Source organism: Mustela putorius, unplaced genomic scaffold (genome assembly GCF_011764305.1).
Source record: "Mustela putorius furo isolate JIRA1106 unplaced genomic scaffold, ASM1176430v1.1 tig00000281_pilon_pilon_pilon, whole genome shotgun sequence".
Lineage (NCBI taxonomy): Eukaryota > Metazoa > Chordata > Mammalia > Carnivora > Mustelidae > Mustela > Mustela putorius.
In genome coordinates this window covers 25010458-25032477 of record NW_025421343.1, presented here as the reverse complement: position 1 = coordinate 25032477, position 22020 = coordinate 25010458, and positions in this window count along the sequence as shown.

The window sequence follows — 22020 nt, the reverse complement described above, 5'->3', positions numbered from 1 at the left end:
TTTAAGTCTCCCAGTCTGTGCTATTTTGCTATGGTAGTCCACACAGACTAATACAACCTATATGCAGTATGATCATGCACCACTTATAAAACTTTCTAAGCCAAAAAGTCTATAAAAACCAGAAAAAGAAGTCTCAGCTTGAAGGAATTTTGTGAGGCCTATGGTTCATTTCATGGAGAGTTTAAAAATAAGTACTCAGCAGTCATAGTGGAGAGCCCACTGTGATCACCTGTTAGTATTCTACTGATCACCGAAGATATTTGTCTCTACTAAGCCAAGTGAGTAGCCAGTTAAGAAACTAGAATAGTTCATCAACACTATAAAAGACAAACAATTTCATGGCAAAAGTAAATGTAGCACAAAATAAATAAATGGGAAGGAGGCATTTAAATTCTGACCAACTGATTTGCCTTTATAGCTATATCATGTATCAATCTGGAATACTCAAGAAATAAAATAAATAATCTTGAAACAAATATCCAGTCATCATCTGAATACCAGTGTCACTTTTTTATAATAAGTGTTATTCCCTTAGGTAACTCAATTGCCTCTCTGGGCTTCAGTGTCCTCATAAGTCAAAAAAAAAAAAAAAGAAGGAGAAATGGGCCTCTATTATATAAAAGGTCCTTCTAGCTCTGAGTCTAGGGATCTATGAGTTGCCATTCTTTGAATGATAAGGCAACAGACACACTCTCTGCAGTTATCTGCTTTAGGGATATTTCCAGTAGAAGACAGAGATCTGTAAAGAGTCATCTATCCCCTCTCTTCCCCGACCCCCCCCCCCAATCCCACCTTCTGATCTGCTGCATACATTCACAGGTTAGCCACCCAGAGTTAGCAGTACAGCCTGGAGCGATGAAATCAGATGATGTCTTTAAACATTCTCCCCTACTTCAGTCCCTCGGTAATACCACCTGCTCTAAAACTATGGCTTGAAAGGTGATATTAACATAAAACTCTTGGGCTTGTATTTGTTCTCTGGTGGGAAATGTAAACTGTCAGTACTGATAACAATCGTTCATGGCTCAGGTCATCATCACTGTACCAGAAAATGTGTTTTGATATAATTTAGCCCACCCTTAAGCACCCAGTGCAATTCGAGATCTGTATTGTGTCGGGTTTCAGTGGTGCATGCAAAGAACCTTAGTGCCTGGGAAAGGCTTAGAGGGCTTATGGGCGCTTACATCTTGATTGTGAGTGCACGACAAAAGAGAAGGGCTGGCTTTGCTGTGTGTGTTCACTACAATACCCCAAAGGATGTGTTTTTCTCTTTTTAAAAGAAGGGGGTGTTAACTGAGTATTTTACTTTTTCCTGAAAGGTTTGAACTTGCATATGAAGTGTTCGGTCAGACAACCAAAGGATTTGTGTCCATTCTGATAAAACACAGAACTGTGTTCTATGCCCTGCAGAACTCTCCACAGTCTTCTCTTGATGTGATCTCAAGAGTATGACAACATGAAAAAGCATGTTTGGTCCCTAACATATTCCTATGGCTGAAGTTTCCAACGCCGTGTCCAAAATAGTTACTCAAATTTATTTTTTGCATTGCCTTAAATCACTTCAATGCTGTCCCTTTCATTTCACCACAAATAAAACCCATTTTGTATCATGACTATTGAAACGACATTTAAAATGAATAATGTAATCCTTGTCATGAATCTGTACAGTTCAAAGTTTGTTCATGGAGAACATGCAAGTTTTATTTCTTCTTTTACAAAATGATACCATTCACTAGACACTTTCTCTTGAATGACTAAAGCAAGGGAATTTATTGGTATGAAAATATAACTATAAATACATAAATATACATATATGTATATATATATACATATATACACAGGCAAAGGTAAAAGATATCAAAGTGAATTATATTAATGAAAGTAATACTGTTCATTGTGCAAAACTTTAAACAGAATAGAAAAGTATAAAATAAAAAGTAAAGCTCTGTTCTTTCTTCATTTTCTATCTTAATTCTCTAGTAATAACTAGTATAAATAATTTTTGTGTATCCTCCCAGAATTTTTCTAAGCAAATAACAATGTATATATATTTGCATAAATATACATATGCATATACATATGCATATATCGGTATACATGTATACCAATACATATACATATATGAATACATATGCATATATACATATGGATATATATATGCACACATACTATATCTTTCTTTATAAACTAGTGTTAACATCTATGCTAGAAGTCAATCATATAAATTGATTTTTTAGAACCCCAGAAAAAAGGCCCTCCCAAATTTAGATCATGGCTGAATTTTCTCACAGGAAAATATATATATAATAATAGAAGATATAATAATAAAGATAATGAATACAATAATAATAAGATACTCATTATTTAGTATTTACTATTTACCAGTCCAGTGCCTAGCATCAACCACACTTATTATATACATTATCTCATTGAAACCTTACAATAACTCTATGAGATATGTGTTATCCAGGTTTTTCACATTAAAAACTTAACTTAATGAACTTGTCCAAGATCAAACAATTAATTGGTGACCAGGGCAAGACTATAGAAACAATAATCATAATAATTATACCTTTCTGTTAGATTTGTAACCTTGAAAACAAATTATAAATAAAATCTACATTCTCTGGGAAGATATGAGAAGATGAGAAAATAAAGTATTTCCTAGTATAAATGCAGAGGGAAAACAGTTTTTTACCACATAGACATTTATTAATAATTAGATTCAAGAGTTATTTTATAAGTGCCAAGGATTCTCCCCAGAGGGCAGCAGCGTGTCAAATTTTAAAGCTCTGAAGACTAAGCAGTTTGTCAACTTAGGTATCTCCCCCTTTGTAACTGTCCCTTTCACATGAACTCACATTTCCTTCTCCTGCCCTATCAGATTTTCTCATTCCTTGAGTTGAGAAAAGCCAGCAACCCTTGCAGACTTTCTTCCCCCATGCCAGCATCTTGTCCAGCTCTCCTTTGCAGGAAATCAAGTTAGGCATCCTTCTCTCTCTCTGCCCCACCCACACACTCCCTTCTCACAGATCTCCTAACCCTCACCAGTTCATTAAATGTACTTGCACATGACTCCATCCTATCTGCTGAGTAATCTGTGCAGAAATTCAGGGCTGCTGAGGGGTCACCCATTCCTGAAGGAGAAGGCATTCATTTGCATGTTTAAGTACACTCCTTAAATACATTTAGCTTAGCTCCAAAGGTAAATAACTTGGAAGTCATGCTCTCGTCCTTACAACAAGACAAAGTGAACAAATTCCTCATCACAAAAAAGAAATGGTAATAACGTGCTAAAAGGGAGGTGTTAGCTAATGCTATGATGATAATCATTTTGTAATATGTAATATGCAAGTATGTAATATGTAAGTATACAACACATCAATACATAATGTTATATGTCAATTATACCTCAATAAAACTTCAACTCTTCTTTGCCCTTTAGAGAACCAATATCATAGAGTAAACTGCCACCCCCAAATCTGGAGAAAGGACACATCCAGAGAGACCTAACATCTGACACTGGCTTACCTGCACTGCAGCAGAAGCTCCTGGATGCCACAAGTGGTAGGACCACTTACTTATTAATTTCAACAAACTGCTGGAGGCTCAGTGGGGGCTAGCATGATAGTGGGAAGTTCCTGAGAAGTTCCTGGGAGACACAAAAATAAGGAACATCTCCCCACTTTCAAGGCCTTTTCTTCCAGGTGAGGATCCAACCAAGGTTCCCTCATGACCCTGGCAGGAGGAAGGGACAAATACCCACTGAGAAACCATTCCAGATTCTTCTCCATAACAAAAGCATACTCTGCAGGGGCAAGACTTGGATGGAGGTGGGAAAGATACTGAAACCTCCCTTCTTGCAGAAAAAAATCCCTCCCTATTCCAACCTTTCTATCTCATCAAGAGAAGGGGAGGAAATCCATAGTCAACTGGAGATAGGGCTTCAAGGAAATAGGTCTGAAATGCTACAGACAGGAAAAGGAGCAGGGGCCAAGAAAGATGGGGGGCAGTGCTCTACCCATGAAGAGGAACACAGATACTTGTGAAAGTCACAACTTTAAGGTACAGACCCACTGCAAGATTGAGAGTTTATAGAAGTTTAGAGAATCATCCCTCTTGCGCACATGATACTACCACACAGGTAGACCTCTAATACTGTAACAGTGGAAGAGACCTGAAAGACCTAGAATACATGGTTTCCTTCCCAGAAGCAGTACAGAGAGAAGGCCCAAAGCCCCGAAAGGAGATGAAACAAGGACACTAGATGAATCTGAAGCCTCTGTTACCTATAATTAAACAAATATTAAATATGGCTCAGCTTCTAACCAGATTGACACAAGCCCTCACATTAAAGACCTATTTACCTCATAACTAAGACCCATACAACAAATTTAGGTTTCAACCAAAAGTTACAATGACAAAAGATGAGAAAAGACACCCTGAAGAGACAAAGCATCAAAGCATCACAACCAGGATCAGATATGACACAGAGGTTAGGGTTATCAAACAAGGGCTTCAAAATAACCATGGCTAATATGTTAGAAGGTCTAACAAAAAGGCAGACAACAGAGAAGATTGGTAATGTGAGAAGACATGGGGACTCTTAAGAATGAACCAAAACAAAATTCTAGAAGTCAGAAACACAGTAAGATAAATGAAGAATGTTGTTAATGATCTCATCTCAAGACACAATACAGATAAAGAAAGAAGCAGTGAACCTGGGGGCACCTGGCTGGCTCAGTTGGTGGAGCATGTGACTCCTGACCTTCATTCACGTCATGAGTACCAGCTCCACATTGGGCATGGAGCCTACTTTAAAAAAAAAAAAAAAAAAGCAGTGAACTTGAAGATAGGTCAATGGAAATTTCCCAAAGAAAAGAAAATCAAGAAAAAATAAAAGCAAACCATCCAAGAACTGTGGTACAAAATCAAAAGAAATAACATATATGATTAGAATACCAGAGAACAGCAAATACAACAGAAGAAACATCTGAAGTGACAATGAGCAAGAACATTTCAGAATTAATGACAGACATCAAACCTCGCCCTGGGGAAGCTCCATGCTGCAGAGAGATGGCCATCTTGTATGTCCTTAACTTCCCCCACACAAATCTCTTGGTCCCTGGTATTGAAACTAGTTTCAAGGGGTGGAGAAAAGGTGGTTGTATTAGTTTCTCATGACGGCTGTCACAAATTACCACAAACTCGGGGACATAAAATAATAGAAATGTGTTAACGTCCTAGAATTCAGAAGTCTAAAATCAGGCAGGGCTGGTTTCTTCTAAAGACTGTTGGAGATAATCTGCTGCCTTGCCTTTTCTAGCTTCTGGACACCCCTTGTGATCCTTCTGGAATGATTCCAGCCTCTAGCTGCTACCCGCACTGTTCTGTAGTCAAATATCCCTCTCTCTTTTTCTCTCTGTTCTAAGGACAAATGTGATTACATGAACCCCTGAATAATCCAGTATAATTTCCCCATCTCAAGATCCTTAACTGAATCATTGCTGGAAAGTCTCTTCTGCCATATGAGGAAACATTCATAGGTACCAGGGGCACCTGGGTGGCTCAGTTGGTTAAGTGCCTGACTCTTGATTTCAGGTCAGGTCATGATCTCAGGGTCGGGAGATTGGGGCCCCGTGTCAGGCTCTTTGCCGCAGAGTATCGAGCCTGCTTAAGATTCTCTCTCCCTCTCTCTCTGCCCCTCAGAAATCAGCACCTGGATATCTCTGGAGGCCATTATTCACCCAAGGCACCCTTTGCGGGTTTGAACAAAGCAGGGAAAGCAAAGTGACTACAATATACTTCCATGAATCTGGCATTCACACACAGGACTGAAGATTATTATGAAGCCTGATCCGGAACTTCACACTAGCTACTAAGGACACCAATGAGCTCTAAGAAAATTTTACTCCAAGTCCTCCAGTTAGATAAGATGCACACACAAGAAATGTTGGTAAATGCCTGCCTCCTTTGTTTTACAAAATAAAAAAGTCAGCTGTCATAGCCTTAATTCTGACAAGCTCTACAAACTCTAATTGCAAAACAGACGTCGTCCTACAAAACTCCAACATTAACTCACAGGCCAGGCTTTGATTATCTTCCAACTTGAAGGTTTATTTTTAAAAAGGCAGGGGGACAGCTTATTTTCCCATGGAAGTTGGCAATGAAACAATGAAATTCATTAACTTTTAAGAATTCATTTCTTCATTCCTCTCACCCTAGGTGACAGGCCCTGGTATTATTTGAAAGAGACCTGAGGAAAACTAAGAGAAGGTGGAGTTTGTTTGTACTGGGGAGAGGAGCAGAAGAATGGGAGGTGGCTGCGCTATATATAGATGGAAATGACATTTTGGCACCATTGGCACGAACCAATAAGAATGAATGCCAGCTGAAAACAAGCCTTACGCCCTTCATGGTGCATCTCTCTTGTTATCAGCACTGAACATGCCGCAAAATTATCATAAAAAAATAAACATGTTCAAAGTGCCTAGGTGGCTCAATGGGTTAAAGGTCCATGATCCCAAGGTCCTGGGATCGAGCCCCGCATCAGGCTCTCTGCTCGGCAGGGAACCTGCTTCTCTCCTCTCTTTCTCTGCCTGCCTCTCTGCCTACTTGTGATCTCTGTCAAATAAATAAATAAAATTATTTTTAAAAAAAGAAAAGAAAGAAAGAAAATAAACATGTTCGTACACTCAGTTCAGTATTCTTTTTATTTCTGGACTTCCTTTGAGTACCGCAGTTTATATAATGACTCTACAGTGTTTTTTAAAATCACATTCATGGGGATGAGGAATAAGAAAACTCCCAAAATAGCAACAGCAGAGAAGCAAAGCTTCCCTTTGGAGACAGGGATGGAGATGGTGATGGGAATTAAGATTCTGAGTATCAGGGTAGCCTGAGCTGGGTCCCGTCCCATGGGAGTAAAGGGTCTTCTCATCCACCTTTTCTAAATTGTACACTTGACCGCTTCTTCCTTCCCTTCCTTTTCCCTCCCTCCTCTTCCCCCACCTCTCAATCTGCCCCCCACCACCCCCGACACACACACACACACACACACACACACACACACCACTCTCTCTCTCTCTCTTCCAGGACCTCCTTCATTCTCCACAGCTTCAACTGTATTTCCTAGCTGGATGGTTCCAAATTTATAATCCCAGTGGAACTCTTCTCTCCAACATGAGTCCCAGTTTGGAAATGTCCTGCCTTGGCATAAAGGTACTTTCACATATTTTCTCAAATAGATCCTTATAAAGTTATCTTATTAAAACCTTTGAAGTTGACATTAAAAACGATGCTATTCCTTATGGAGACATGAGGCTAGGACTCTCTCTTTTCTTTTTCTGCTTAACCGCTGTAAGCAACTGCCATTGTGCCTTTTTTGCAATAATGCAATCAAAGGGCTTGGCTGATACAGAGAACCAGGAAAATAAATGGAAAAATTATTAACAACTGATTTTTGAATGCTTTAACAAGTCAGTGTAGTTAAAATTACTAATTCAGAAAAAAAATTACTAATTCAGAATCTGCATGTGGACAACTTGAAATGTCATAGATCTTGTGATGACAAACTAGTATTTCAACATACACCATCTCACTAATTGCCCACCTCACTGCATTAGCCCAGGCCAGAGCTCCACTCCCATGAGCATTGAGAGCTAATGACACTGTCACTATGTGCCCTGGTAAAACAGGACAGTGGCACTGCTAATAATAAATGCAGTCAGGCATTAGCTAATTGACAGATGAAAGATGAACTGGAAGTTTTAGGGCATTCTGCAAACTTGGCCAGACCACTCCTGAAGCAACAACAAACTTTTCCGAGATCAATAATTTTCATTATTTACCTTCCGGACATTTGGTTGCTTGCTTCTAAAAGTACCACTTCTAGAAGCTTATCTTTTACAGAATGCTAACTCACATATAAAGTATGAGACCAGCCAGGTCTCTCTGCCCTGATCAATACCTCCAACCACGTGGGGAAGCTGACAGGTATGGCATAGCCTTCCAGTACAGGTCCCAAGCATCAAGACTTCATACCATGACCCAACATGCTGCTACTAAAACCTGGCACAAAAAGAAATTTCTTTCTATGCAGATGCCAGGTCGAGCCTCATATTGGCAGGCAGCATGTGTTTCTGTTGGCTTGGTCTCCTCTGAGGCAGATTGTTCAAGTCACAGAGGGGGTGCTGATTTTATGACAGACCCAAACGAGCTACAGGGCCTACCCATCTTAGCACATTTAAAGCAGGTGGAGGGCCAGGTGAGAGACTTCTGTGGCACAAGTAATGGCAGAAACCATGCCCCCCCCCCCCAAGTCTTGGAACATACCCAGTTAGCCATAAAACAAAGAGATTCTTAAACTAAAACGTTACACAGAAATGTTATCACAGTTTATGCCTTATCCTCAAAAGGACTAAAAATTGAAACAGAACATTATCACAAGAAGTTAATGTCTGCCTCTGTGGGTGCTGCATGGTACGGTCATGAGCTACTAAATAGTTATAGATATACATGATCATATAGTGATTGTTAAAATTTACTGAGTGCCAAACACTTTATCAAGGCCTTTTTCAAATTTAATCCTCACAAAAACCCTGTGACGTAACTGGTTTTGCACTCATTTTAAAGAAGAAGCTGATGTCTGAAGGTCACATAGCTAATGATAGACTTTGTATTTTTCACTTCAACACAATACTGTCTCTTTTGTTCACCTTTTTAGAAAAACAGAATACCAAATGTCATAAAAAAAACACAGTAAGACTGCAGCTGCATTTGCTCATTTTCAGGTAGCTTCGTGCTCTCAATACTTTTCCAAGATGGTTATCTACTCACATCCACCAAGGGCACTGCTACCCCTTGACTCTTTATCCCTAGAAAAATACATTAATTTACACGTGGCAGTTGGAAATTATATTAAGTACCTCTCTAAAAAATTCTTGTAAGTACAAATCAACTCTGTTATTCTAAACCCACTTGTTGTCTTCCTGCTCAAGAACCGCAGACATGCTGAGAGCAGTATCTGTCCCATGCTTTCTATTCATGGGCTGGAAAACTCTATCCCATCCCCACTGACTGATCTTATTATTCTCGGGTACAGCAGAAGGGAAACATCCTCATTCTCTGGGCGCTTTGCTTATGTGACTTCCGATTTCTGTGGTTAGGAAAAGATGTGCACAGAATTGCAACAGTCCAATTTCCATTTGCTTTTATTTTCCCAGTTCCATTTCCCACCCCATCCCCATCTCTGCTTTAGATCTTTTGTTTTAATTTAGCCAAATTGATAGACAAGTATTCTAGAATGGAAGAAGAAGAAAAATAGATAAGGAAGACGTCTTCTTTTTTTTTTTTTTTTCCTTAAAGGAGATTGTAAAGAAAAAGAAAGTAGACATGAGTTCAACATGCTAGGAGTGTTAAGATAGTTTTAAATAAAATTTCTCTAGTCCAAAAGTAGAAAGAAACAAAGCGCATTCGTCATCATCATAACTGTGGGAAGGATTACCATATGCTGAGTGGTCTAGATAGAATATCTCACTAAATGCCCCAAACCTGTAAACTAGATAAGATTATCTCTTTGGGTTTGAGACTCCTTCACAAGCTTTCTGGCTGTGGCAGGTAGCCCACTGAAGGGCTCTAGGAGGACTTCTACTCCTACATTTATCACAGCATGGTGTGATTCATTATTTGTTCAACATTTACAGTCTGAATACACTGTGAGCTCCATTCAAGCAGAAACTGGACCTTCATTATCTCCTTCTCCCCAGATCTTTTCAGAATTCTGGACCATGGTGCATGCCCAGTTAATGTCTCTCATGTGCATGCATTAAAGGTAGAGGAAGGGAAATACAGGAAACACACAATTTCACTTGAGGAGCTTTAGAATGAGAAACACAGTCTTTACAATCGATTTTCTGTTGTAATGAGAGAAATGTGACCCTAAAACACCTCCTGTTCTAGATAAACATGGAGTCTTAAAATATTTGCATTATCAAATATTGTGCTTAAATATGTTTAACTTCTGGCTCACCAGAGTGAGCACACAGTAGGGACTTAATGTACTCTGTTTTTAAATGACTATCAGAGAGAGACTAACAGAGAGAGGGCGGCAGACTGTTGATATAAGCACAAGTATTTTCTCATAGTTATCGAATTGAAACACCTCTGAGTGAATGCCTTTGCTTTTACTACTTCAGGCAGTGGCCCACATTGGAGATCCTCTTCCAAGCCACCCCTCAGGACAAGCCTTTTCTACCTTCTCATCATTCAGTGCTGTGAAAAGCAAAGTAAGACCCATTCAAAGAGAACACTCAACAGATGTGCCAGACTCCTTCCTAGAGGATTAATATTAATTTCCAAGAAGTTTCAAGTTATAACTATGCTGGTCCTCAGAATGCAAATTGTTTTCCTTGGTGGTTCAATCATCTTGTAGCCAATTTTCATTGTGAAAACAGAACCTACAAGACCAGTGTTTGTATACAGGTTTCAGGTGATCTACCATTCCACATAGTAACAAATTGTAGATTTTGTCCTTCAAACTGATACCATGCTAGGCCCTTTGCATGGATACTATATCCCTATAGGATAGAGGTAGATGATTTACTCCCTCTCTTAGGAGGTCAGTGAGCCTGGGCTGGAGTCTAAGTTTCAGGCATACAGTAGCTAAAAGAAAGGCCCTGAGACTCTTTGCAAGGCTCCATCTCACAACCCTGAGATCATGACCTGAACTGAAATCAAGAGTCAGAGGTTTAACCAATTGAGCCACCCAGGTGCCCCAAAACCCTGACACTTCTTTATGGAAGCGGAGATACACCAGTACCCAAACAGTAGGGAGAACAAGACTCCAATTACTAGCAATGGCTAGAGCACACAAATGTGAAAGGTGGGAGGAAGAAACCCTTCCCAAGGACTCTACAAGACACAAAAAAAGTAGGGTAAGAGGGTAGCAAGGGTCTTCTTGCTCATTGTGTACAACCAGGAGAATCGTGACCGTCTCCAATTAAGTAAAACAACTTTTCGGGTTTTATCCAGGGTGGTGATATTGCCTGTGTCATCCGGACTCTTTTTCAACAGGGCTTGATTGGGTGAACTGAGGACATTCGCAAAAACTTTTTGAATTCACCAAACTCCCTGGATTTAAAGTCAAAATAAACTTTTTTAGGTAATAGTTTTTCTGGATCTGGAGTCTGAGGCAGCTCTCTTTCTGAATTAGAACAGAAGGGATTCAATGGTCAAGTCTATGATGTGTACACTTAACCAAGTTGTGTAGAGCTGAGCTAATTAACAGACATCCTTGGAAGAAAAATATCAGATAGGCTTAATTTATTCAGACAGAGCCAGTAAGCACTGACACAGACTTCTTTTTAAGAGACCATATAAGTCAAATCTAATTTTGTGGTATACACAAATATGCATACACCATTCTTATGTACCATGGGCATATGAGGATCTGATTAGGACAAAAGTTATTCCTATCAACCTAATTTAATACTTTAACAACACCCTCATTAACAAATGCTGATTAATAAGGAAAATGCCTAAACTTAGTAAAATCTCTGAGTTACAACGTATAAAGAATCATTACATAAACAGGTACTTGCCAAGAACCATGAGAGACTATGGACTCCGAAAAACAATCTGAGGGTTTTGAAGGGGCGGGAGGTGGGAGGTCGGGGTACCAGGTGGTGGGTATTATAGAGGGCACGGATTGCATGGAGCACTGGGTGTGGTGCAAAAATAATGAATACTGTTATGCTGAAAATAAAAAATAAATTTAAAAAAAAGAAGAAGAAAAAGTTTAACAGGGTCTCAGTTATAGATTAACTTGTATTTCAATAATTGGGTAAGAAAAGCATCAACTTTATATCTGAATTTAAAAGCTGCTCAAGTAGCACTTGCAAAGAGATCACTGACTCTCTCTCATTAGGAAGGCTGGAGAGAGGTGGGACAATTGCAGATTTCGTACTAAGTACCAGGCCCAGCCGTGTACTTGTCATCTAATGTAAACATCACATGCAGAATTATGCATCATTCAGCTATATTACCCAGATATTTGAATAATTACATGTGCTGGACTCGATTTTAAACACTGAAAATTCAACTGTGAATATAACAAACAAGATCTCTGCTCTCATAGAGACCTGTCAAGGACAAATCAACAATAAGCCAGTAAGCAAATAAGTATTAGTTTTCTATAGTAACAAGTGCCACAAAGACAACAAAAGAGTGAAAGAGAATAGAAGGGGACCAGGTTTCATCCCGGGCAGTGTCGGGTTGCCTCTATCATTCACCCTCTTTTCCATGTCAGTGGAATAAGATGAGTTGATGACACTGGCAAAATCCTTTAGAATTCACTGAGCTCCCTGGATTGAAAGTCAAAATCGGTCTCTCTTTATTTTTTAAAGATTTTATTTATTTGACAGACCAAGATCACAAGTAGGCAGAGAGGCAGGCAGAGAGAGAGAGGTGGAAGCAAGCTCCCTGCTGAGCAGAGCCCGATGCAGGCTGGATCCCAGGACCCTGGGATCATGACCTGAGCCGAAGGCAGAGGCTTTAACCCACTGAGCCACCCAGGCACCCCCAAAATCAGTCTTTTTATAAATAGCAATTTTGTAGATCTGAGAGTGTGAGGCAGCTGCCGTTCTGAATTAGAACAGGATAGAGTTAGAAGAAGTCGAGAATGGGTAGAGATGGGAAGTACTTCTGAAAAAATCACACTTGAGTTGAAGCAAAGAGGATAATAAGGGTCTAACCAAAGCGAAAATTTAGAGAAACAGCATTTGAGGCAGAAGAGACAGTGGCAGAATGAGTGAAGGGGAGAAGAGCAAGGGAGGGAGACTGATGAGCTAGACAGAAGTTGGTAACTGGAATCTTGGGGGGCACGCGAAAGCATATGGATTTTTTTTCAAGTGCAGAGTCAATATACTGAATAGTGGTAAGCAGGTTAGTTATATATCATCCACCAGCAGAAGCACCTTAGGACAAGGGGAGAAATATTTTCTAACACTCAGAACACTAAGAAGTCACAAGGTATCACTAGCATATAGGAAGCTCCTGCTCTCCAGGTAAGAGTTGGTTTAGTTATTCACATGCACACACACTCATTTACACACATATGTCCTCCTTAAGCCTGACCTTTTACTTCACGGTATCCTTTTTGGGGAAGAAAAACTTGGCTTTTAAGACAAACACATGATTCAACAAATGCATTCTGAACAAGTACTAAAAATCACACTGTTCTGGGTTCCATGAGAAAAACAAAGTTAAGTGTGACATGATCCCTGGCCTCTAGAGTTGTGGAATATAATTATTAACACTTGGTACTAATAAGTTTGTCATAGGGTACTTTGGCACTTGTTAGAAAACATTTTATGGGTCATCCTTCTCTACTGAAATCTGAAAATTATACTATTGTTCTGATATATGCTATGTAAGAGTCACATTTTATTCCACATTAGCAAAAATATCACTACATAATAGTGAAAATAAGTAATACTTCAGAATCAAATTCTTATTTCCTGTCATTTTTCACTTGATTTTTTAATTCAGTTTAAAATTCATTAATGACATTAATTAATGCTTACGTACTCAGCAACTCTGGAAACATCTGCAGAATAAAATGGTGCATTTGTATTTTTAGAGCAGTTTTCTCTGAATTCCAGACTTCGAGTGCAGTAGATTTCAGATGTGACAGTAGCTAACACAATATTCATTTTTCAAACAGATACATAAAATGGGTTTGTATTCTTCAAGCTAGGGCTAGTATTATACATGGGCCATACAAACAGAGCGAAGAAATGCAGAATTTTAGAGGGCACTTAAAATTAGGCCCATCAGATAAGATACAGAGTATATAATTCTCGAAACCATCACCCACATTTAGGAAATGAGACTAATGGTGCCCACTGAGAGATGGAGCCCAGCAAGTTTAATAAGCTCAGGATAAAAGGGAAGAGATGAGCATCCCAAAGAAGATTCTTCCTTGATTAAATCCTATGACAAGGAGCAGAGATCTACCATTTGGAGGAGCTGCTATCCTTGGATGGACAGGCACTTCAGTTTTGTGAAGAAAGTAAAGGGTACTTTCCCCAAAGATGGGCCCCTAGAGTCCTTCCTCCTAGTTAGGGCATCTATGCTCAATAAGGAAATTTTCTGTTTTAAAAGTAAGCTTCTCAACAACAACAGAACAACAAGAAATGGTCAAAACTGAAAATTGTGAGCTTCCTTCCCCTAGAAGTATTTGACCATCCAGATGCTTCAAATGGGAGTCCTACATGAATGACAGACAGACGGGTCTAGAAGATTTTGAAGGCTCGGTCCCAATCAGCCTTCCAAGAATAGGGATGAACATCTATACTTTTTGTTGAGTGGCAGAAGCCCTACAACTACTTAAATCCCAGCTCAAATTACTTTAGAACCTTCATCATTAATAACAAGAACAATGTCATTTAAATATGCTGAGTTGTTCCAAACTCCAAAAGAAATCACTTGTTTTTACTGCGCTCTATACAATGTTTGTTTTTCTATCCACTTTCCAGTCTTGCTTCTCAAACAGATATGCTCTGTTCTGTCCACTGTCTTTTGAGGTGTGTCGTATATACTCCTAGCTATGTCACTGAGAATACCACTGCCCATGACCTACATCTCTTCTCCATCCTCATCTTTCTATCAAATTTGATACCAGTGACTCTTCAACCACCCCTTCTTTACTTACAAACCTCAAAGTTCATGAAAAGGGTGTTTTGGATGAATTTAACATTTGAAAGGGTAGACAGAGTAAAGCAGATTGCTGTCCCTGATTGTGTAGCCCTCATGCAATCAAATGAAGGCCTGAATGGACCAAAGGCAGAGTAAGAGAAGGAACATCTCTGCACTGTTGGAGCTGGAATGTCAGTCTTCTAGAGTTCTAGTTCTTCTTCTAGTTCATGAACTATAACTTATACCATTGGTTCTCCTAGGTCTCCATCTTGGGACCTCTCAGCCTCCACAACTGCATGAGGCAAATTCTTATAATAAACCTCTCTAGTCTGTGTCTCTGTCTCTCACTCTCCCTTTCTCTCTCTTTCTCTCTCTCTCTGCGTGTGTGTCCCACTGGTTTTCTCTAGAAAACCCTGACTAATATACACCTCTCCCTCAACTAAGAAGCTCCCAAAGAACAGGAAACATTCCTTGACATTCTCTGCCTTCTTTTGCATGTCTAGTGTCATGCTTTACATGCTGTGGGTATTGTATAAAAGTTGTTAACTGAACACCAGAGAAAATAAAGTCTGTTGAAATCCTTTACTGAGAACGTGACGTATTAGTATAAGCAATACTGCTTGTCATGCCCATTAGAACTCCCAGCAAGCCAGGGCATTTCCTGTAGACAAATAATTTGAGTGGCCCTGATCCCAGTGAAGAGGAGGAAGAGGAGAGCCTTTTCTCTCAGCAGAGGGCTGCTGAGTCAGTTCCCCTAAGGAGGCTTTCCCCTGTGTTTGCAATCACTTCAGTATGTCTAAAATGGCCAGGAAGGATGCAAAGGAGTAAAAACCAAATTGCCACTCATTAAATCAGAATCAGAGAGAAACTTAAAGAGCTGGAGTTCCTGAGACTGTAGATTATTCCATTCAAAGGATAAAAACTTCATTATTTTTTTAAAGTACAAGAATAATGAAGGAAGGAGGTGACAAAGAATTGCTAGAACATCCTAGACAAAGGCTCACTCCAGAAACTATTTAAAAAGCTGCAGGCCTTGAGGCACCTGGGTGGCTCAGGCAGTTGAGCATCTGACTCTTGATTTTGGCTCAGATCATGATCTCAGGGTCATGGGATCAAGCCCCCCAGTAGGCTCTGCCCTCAGCAGTGAGTCTGCTTGGGATTCATGCTTTCTCTCTCTCTCCCCGCCTGCCTCCCCCCCATTCATGTGCATGTGTGCACATGCATTTGTTCTCTCACTCTCTCTCTCTCTCTCAAATAAATAAATCTTTTAAAAAATGTTTTAAAGCTATAGGCCTTGATCAAAAAAAGGAATAAAAAAGAACCAGGTATGTTAATCTCTAAAGACAGCCTTGCTAAGGCATGTAACACATCTCTCTCCATAAATACTGGAAACAGGGTTACTCAGACACAACCTAGGCAGGCCATTCTTCAGTCCAGTCTTTAGAATTCAAAGACAAGTAGGAAGCAAATAGACAAACAGGTACTCAGGGCCTGACCCTGGCACAATCAAAATTGTATTCATATGACTGATTCAAAACCCAGGCTCGCCAAAAATCTTCAGGGAGAGCCTGACCTGACCTCAGTGGGACTCTGGAGAATTTTCCATTCCCATTTCCAAAGCAATGCCATTGACCTCTATAAACAATAAGCAACTGGGATTCCAGGTTTAAAAAGAAACATCGAAACATCCTGGTACAAGTGCTGAACCTCTTGCTTCTTGGGAAATCAGCCTAAAACTTAAATATAACCTGGAATTGGCACAGAGTGTGTTTACAGTTTGAATGTCGATTAAATCTCTCCAGTCCCACAGGTTCTTATCTACTAAGCAGTAAGCTCGAGTTTCTGTAACTCTATAAACATGTGCATTCTTTCAATAGTTAAAGAATGTCTCCTGTGAATATGTTACATCAGTAAGTGAGACCAGTTGCCTTTGTTTTCAGGTTATGGAACCATTATTTAGCCTAAATATACACACACACGCTTCCAAGTAAATGGACATGCCTGTTTTCCATCATCTTCACCATTTCACTGAAAATGGATTAAAAACTCAAAATCAAAGTCAAAGTAAAGATCCAGAGAATTGAAAAGGTTGTTAAATGCTTCATACAAAGGGCTTAACTGTTTAGTATAAACCTATTACCTTAATGTCTCCACTGAATTTGAAAAGAAACACTACAAATAATATCTCTGCATAGACACATATAGGATTGTGTTGCCCCAATACCAAAGATGCTCCCCACTGGTTGGAAAGATTTAAATATCCAATTAGTGGGGCACCTTGGTGGCTCAGTTAGTTAAGCGTCCAACTTCTGACCTTGGCTCAGACCATGATTTCAGGGTCATGAGATGGAGTCCCAAATCAGGCTCCACGCTGCTGAGTGTGAAGCCTGCTTAAGATTCTCTCTCCCTTTCCTTCTGCCCCTCTCCTCCCGTCTTGTATACATGTGCGCTGTCTCTCTCTCTCACTCTCTCTCTCTCAAAAAATTATAAATAAACAAATAAATAAATATCCAGTTAGTACTAGGGATGGACTTGAGCGCCAAGCCACAAGAAAGAATACCAGTATGTACCTTAGAAGTCTGTCCAGAAGGCCCCTATGATGCCATGGCATGGTCCCAAGGTAGGGCATGATCCTATTCCAGCAGAATTGTACACAGAACACACAGAAAGACACAGTGTCCAAGTATTAACAAACTCAATTTGAAAATATATACTCAGAAAACCAAATCTGAATCTCAAATGTTAATCTGAGGCTGAGAAGCGTAAGAGATAAAACCAAAGATCAAGTATCTCACAGATTCAAGAATGGACATTAGCAGCTAAGAGTGAAATATGTGTGTCCAAAACTGCTATGGCACATGGGGCTAGCAAAGCATATTTTTAACAATATGACTACCATTTGGATAGATTTCCTTGGTTGGAAAGCACAGGATTTAAATAAATTTTTTAAAAAGTATAACCTGGATAAGAACCAGAATAACTAACCCTGCCATTTCTTTGATCTTCAAGTCTTACATACACATTATCCTAGGGTGAAAAGACACTCCTGCCAAAACAATTTTTAAAAAGAGAATAAAGTAAAAAAAAAAAAGAGAGAGAGAGAGAGAATAAAGTTAAAGGACTCACATTTCTCAATTGCAAAACTTACAATGCTACAGTAATCAAGTAATCAAGACAGTGTAGAACCAACATAATAATAGATATGTCGATCAATGGAATAGAACTGAGAGCCCAGAAATAAAATCCCACATTTACAGTCAATTGATTTTTTTAACTAAGGTGCCAAGACAATTAATAGTAGAAAGAATAATCTTTTCAACAAATGATGCAAGAACAACTGAACATTCACATGCAAAAAAACAAGGTTGGACACTTACCTCACACCATATACAAAACTAATTCAAAATGGATCCTCAACCAAAATATAAGACCTAAAACTATAAAACTCTTAGTAAAAATATAAGGACAAATCTTTATGAACTTGTACTAGGCAATGGTTTCTTGGATAGGATATCAAAAGCCTAATTAACAAAAGAGAAAAAATTATGTAATTGGACTTCATCAAATCAAAAAAAGTCCTGATTCAAAAAAATGTTACCCTTAAGAAAGTGAAGACATTTTTTTTAAGCCTACAAAATGAAAGAATACATTTACAAATCAAATATCTATAAGGGACTTGTATACCGAATAAATAAAGGAACCAAATAATTCAATAACAAAATGGCCACCCAATTTTAAAAAATGGAGGAAAGATTTGAATCAAGATTCCTCCAAGAAAAATATACAAATAGCCAGTGAACACATAAAAAGAGGCCCAACATTGCTGGTCATTAGGCAAATGCAAATCAAAACCACATGAGAGGGAATCATAGCAGTGGATCACGGCATAGCGTACTTACCTGTGTGCACTTCACACCCTTGCCCCACATAATACAGCAACAGCAGGAACCATAGGTCACTCACTAACACAATGAGGCACACACTGATCCTGCGTGGGTCCCAATTCTGCTCCACCTGCCCTGAGGCAATCCCATCGCAACCCCAGTCAAGGCAGCAGGAGTTCACAAGCATCTAAAACTCTGAGAGAGAGTAACCTTCTTCTCTAGTTGGAGGAGATATAGTCCCAAAATGATGGGACCATCTTTCTTAAGGGTGAGCATGAGAAGCCAGACTCTGCTATCTCTGTCCTCCTCTTGCTTAGCCTAAGATGGAGCTGCAGTCCCAGGAAACATGCAGAAGAGCAGGGTATCTAAAGAACCAGATAACTGGCCAAAAGACTGAACAAAAGAAGCCTCAGGAAGCCAGTAAGGACTGGAAAGATCACAGAGAGGTCAGAGCTACAGAAAGCAACCAATGAAGTTGTTCATGAATTCTATACTTAATCCCAAATTGGGCATAAGTGATCCTAATTAGTGTAGCAAAGACTGAGAACTGAACTACATGACAGACCCACTGCCCAAATCACACACTGGCCACTAGTAGTAGGTAGTGCACACACAGAATAGATCCAAAAAAACACTGCAGAAGCTTTGAAAATAGAACTGATACTGAAACCACAATCCACTGAAACCTCTTCAGAACTTGCATCTTGAACCAAACTGGATTCACTACATGCTAAAACAGAAATTGCAATATTCTCAGTGGGAATTAAGCAAGATCAGAGTCTCATAACATAATACTTCAATGTTTAGGATATAATCCAAAATCATGCTACAAATGAAAAAACATAAAAAATCCAACAGCAAGAGAAAAATAGTTGGCAGCCACCAATGTCAAGATGACCAAAAATCCTCAAAAAATAAGAGTAAATAGAATCAAGCAACATCAAAGAGCAAATAAGTACCCCCAACAAAATAGAGGATATCTCAGAAATGCAGGGGCTAGTGTAAAATGTGAAAATAGGGGTGCCTGGTTGGCTCAGTGGGTTAAAGCCTCTGCCTTTAGCTCAGGTCATGATCCCAGGGTCCTGGGATCAAGCCCTTCATTGGGCTCTCTGCTAAGCGGGGAGCCTGCTTCCCCCTCTCTCTGTCTCTGTCTGCCTCTCTGCCCACTTGTGATCTCTGTCTGTCAAATAAATAAATAAAATCTTTTAAAAAAATTAAAATGTGAAAATAAAGCATCATGATCAACCAGATAAACAGTCTAAAGAAGAAAACTATAGGGGTGCCTGGGTGGCTCAGTGGGTTAAAGCCTCTGCCTTCAACTCAGGTCATGACCCTAGGGTCCTGGGATTGAGCCCCACATCGGGCTCTGTGCTTAGCGGGGAGCCTGCTTCCTCCTCTCTCTCTGCCTGCCTCTCTGCCTACTTGTGATCTCTGTCTGTCAAATAAATAAATAAAAATCTTAAAAAAAAAAAAAAGAAGAAGAAGAAAACTATATGATCACATCAATTGAAACAGAAAGCATTTGACAGAATCCAATATCCATCCATGAGACACGCTCTCCACGACAAAGAGACAGAAGAGAACTCACTCAATCTAGTAAGTAGACATCTATAAAAACGAACAACAAAAACAAAGAAAATAGCTAAAAACAACATCATACCTAATAACGAAGGACTGAACACTTTGCCCTAAGATCAGATATAAAGCAAAGATGACCACTCTATTCACTCCTACTCACTATCATACTGGAACCCTTAGCCCAAGTAATAAAACAGGAAAATAAATTTAAAAACATACAAAATTACAAAGGAAGAAACAAAACTGCTCATATTCAGGGATGACATGAAACTCTACATAGAAAATACCAATTGTACCAAAAAAGGTGGGGGGCAGGGGAATCCAAGTACCAATGAGTTAATTTAGCAAGGCTATAGGATACAAGGTCAGAACACAAACTTAATCCTGTTTCTGTGTTACCAAAAACAACCAAAACCTTAATATTTAAAAACAATACCAGGCAACTGGGTGGCTCAGTGGGTTAGGCCGCTGGCTTCGGCTCAGGTCATGATCTCAGGGTCCTGGGATTGAGTCCTGCATCGGGCTCTCTGCTCAGCGGGGAGCCTGCTTCCTCCTCTCCCTCACTCTGCCTGCCTCTCTGCCTACTTGTGATCTCTCTCTGCCAAATAAATAAATAATCTTTAAAAAAAACAAAAACAAAAAACAATACCATATACAGCATTTCCCCTGAAAAATGTAATACTTGGGCATAAATCTAAAAGGCATATATTTGATCTATATGGTGAAAATCATAAACCCTGGTGAAAAAAATCAAAGGAAACCCAAATAAGTGAAGAATCATACTTGTTCATGAGTAGGAAGATTCTACATGGTTGAAGTGTCAACACTCACCAAAATGACCAGCAGATTCTTTTAATGCTATTCCAATCAAAATAGATGCAGAAAACTTTATAAATTCAGACAAGCTGATTCAAAATTTATAAGGAAATGTAAATCCATTATAATAATTAACTGCTGGTGTGAATGTAAAATGATATGCCCATTTTGGGAAGAGTTTGGTAGTTACTTGAAAAGCTGAATAGTAACTTATTTTACAACATGACAATTCCATGCCTACAGAACTACCAAAAAGAGATAACTTATGCTCATGCAAAGACATGTACACCGATGTCGATAGCAGCATTACACATTACAGCCAAAAACTGAAAATAGTCCCAGTGTTCATCAAGTGCTGAGCTGATAGACAACAAGTGGTATATCCATATAATGCAATATTATTGAACAATTAAAAACAAACGACTGGTACATATTAAAATATGAATGAATCTTAACAGTATTGTGCTTAATGAAAAAATGATGCAAAAGATTATCATTTGCAAAAGAAAAAATATTGTACAATTCTGTTTATACTAAATGTCCAGGAAAGTCAAATATACAGATATAGAAAACAGATTCATGGTTTCTCGGGGCGGGTTGTAGGAGGGAGACTAACTAGAAATGGAGATGAGGGATTTTTTGAGGCAACAGGAAGGGCTCTAAAACAAGATTGTGGGTGATGGTTGAACAGCTCTACACATTTACTGATAATGACTGAACCATATACTTACCATGAATTAATTTACAGAACATAAATTATGCTTCAATAAAGCTATGGAGGAAAACAGGAAGGAGTAAGCTACATGGAGTTATAGATGAACCAAAATTGGCAATATGTTGGTAACTGTTGAAACTAGGTATTGGATAATGAGGGTCATTATACTATCCTTTCTTCTTTTGTTTATGTTTGAAATTAGGATACTGATATACAAAAATATCAGGACAGCTCATGCTCATAAGTAGTCATTTAGATAATTAAAGTTGTTATGTAGATTTCCATCCAGTAAGGCTCACACTGGGTCTGTTTTCCTAAACATTTTGATGT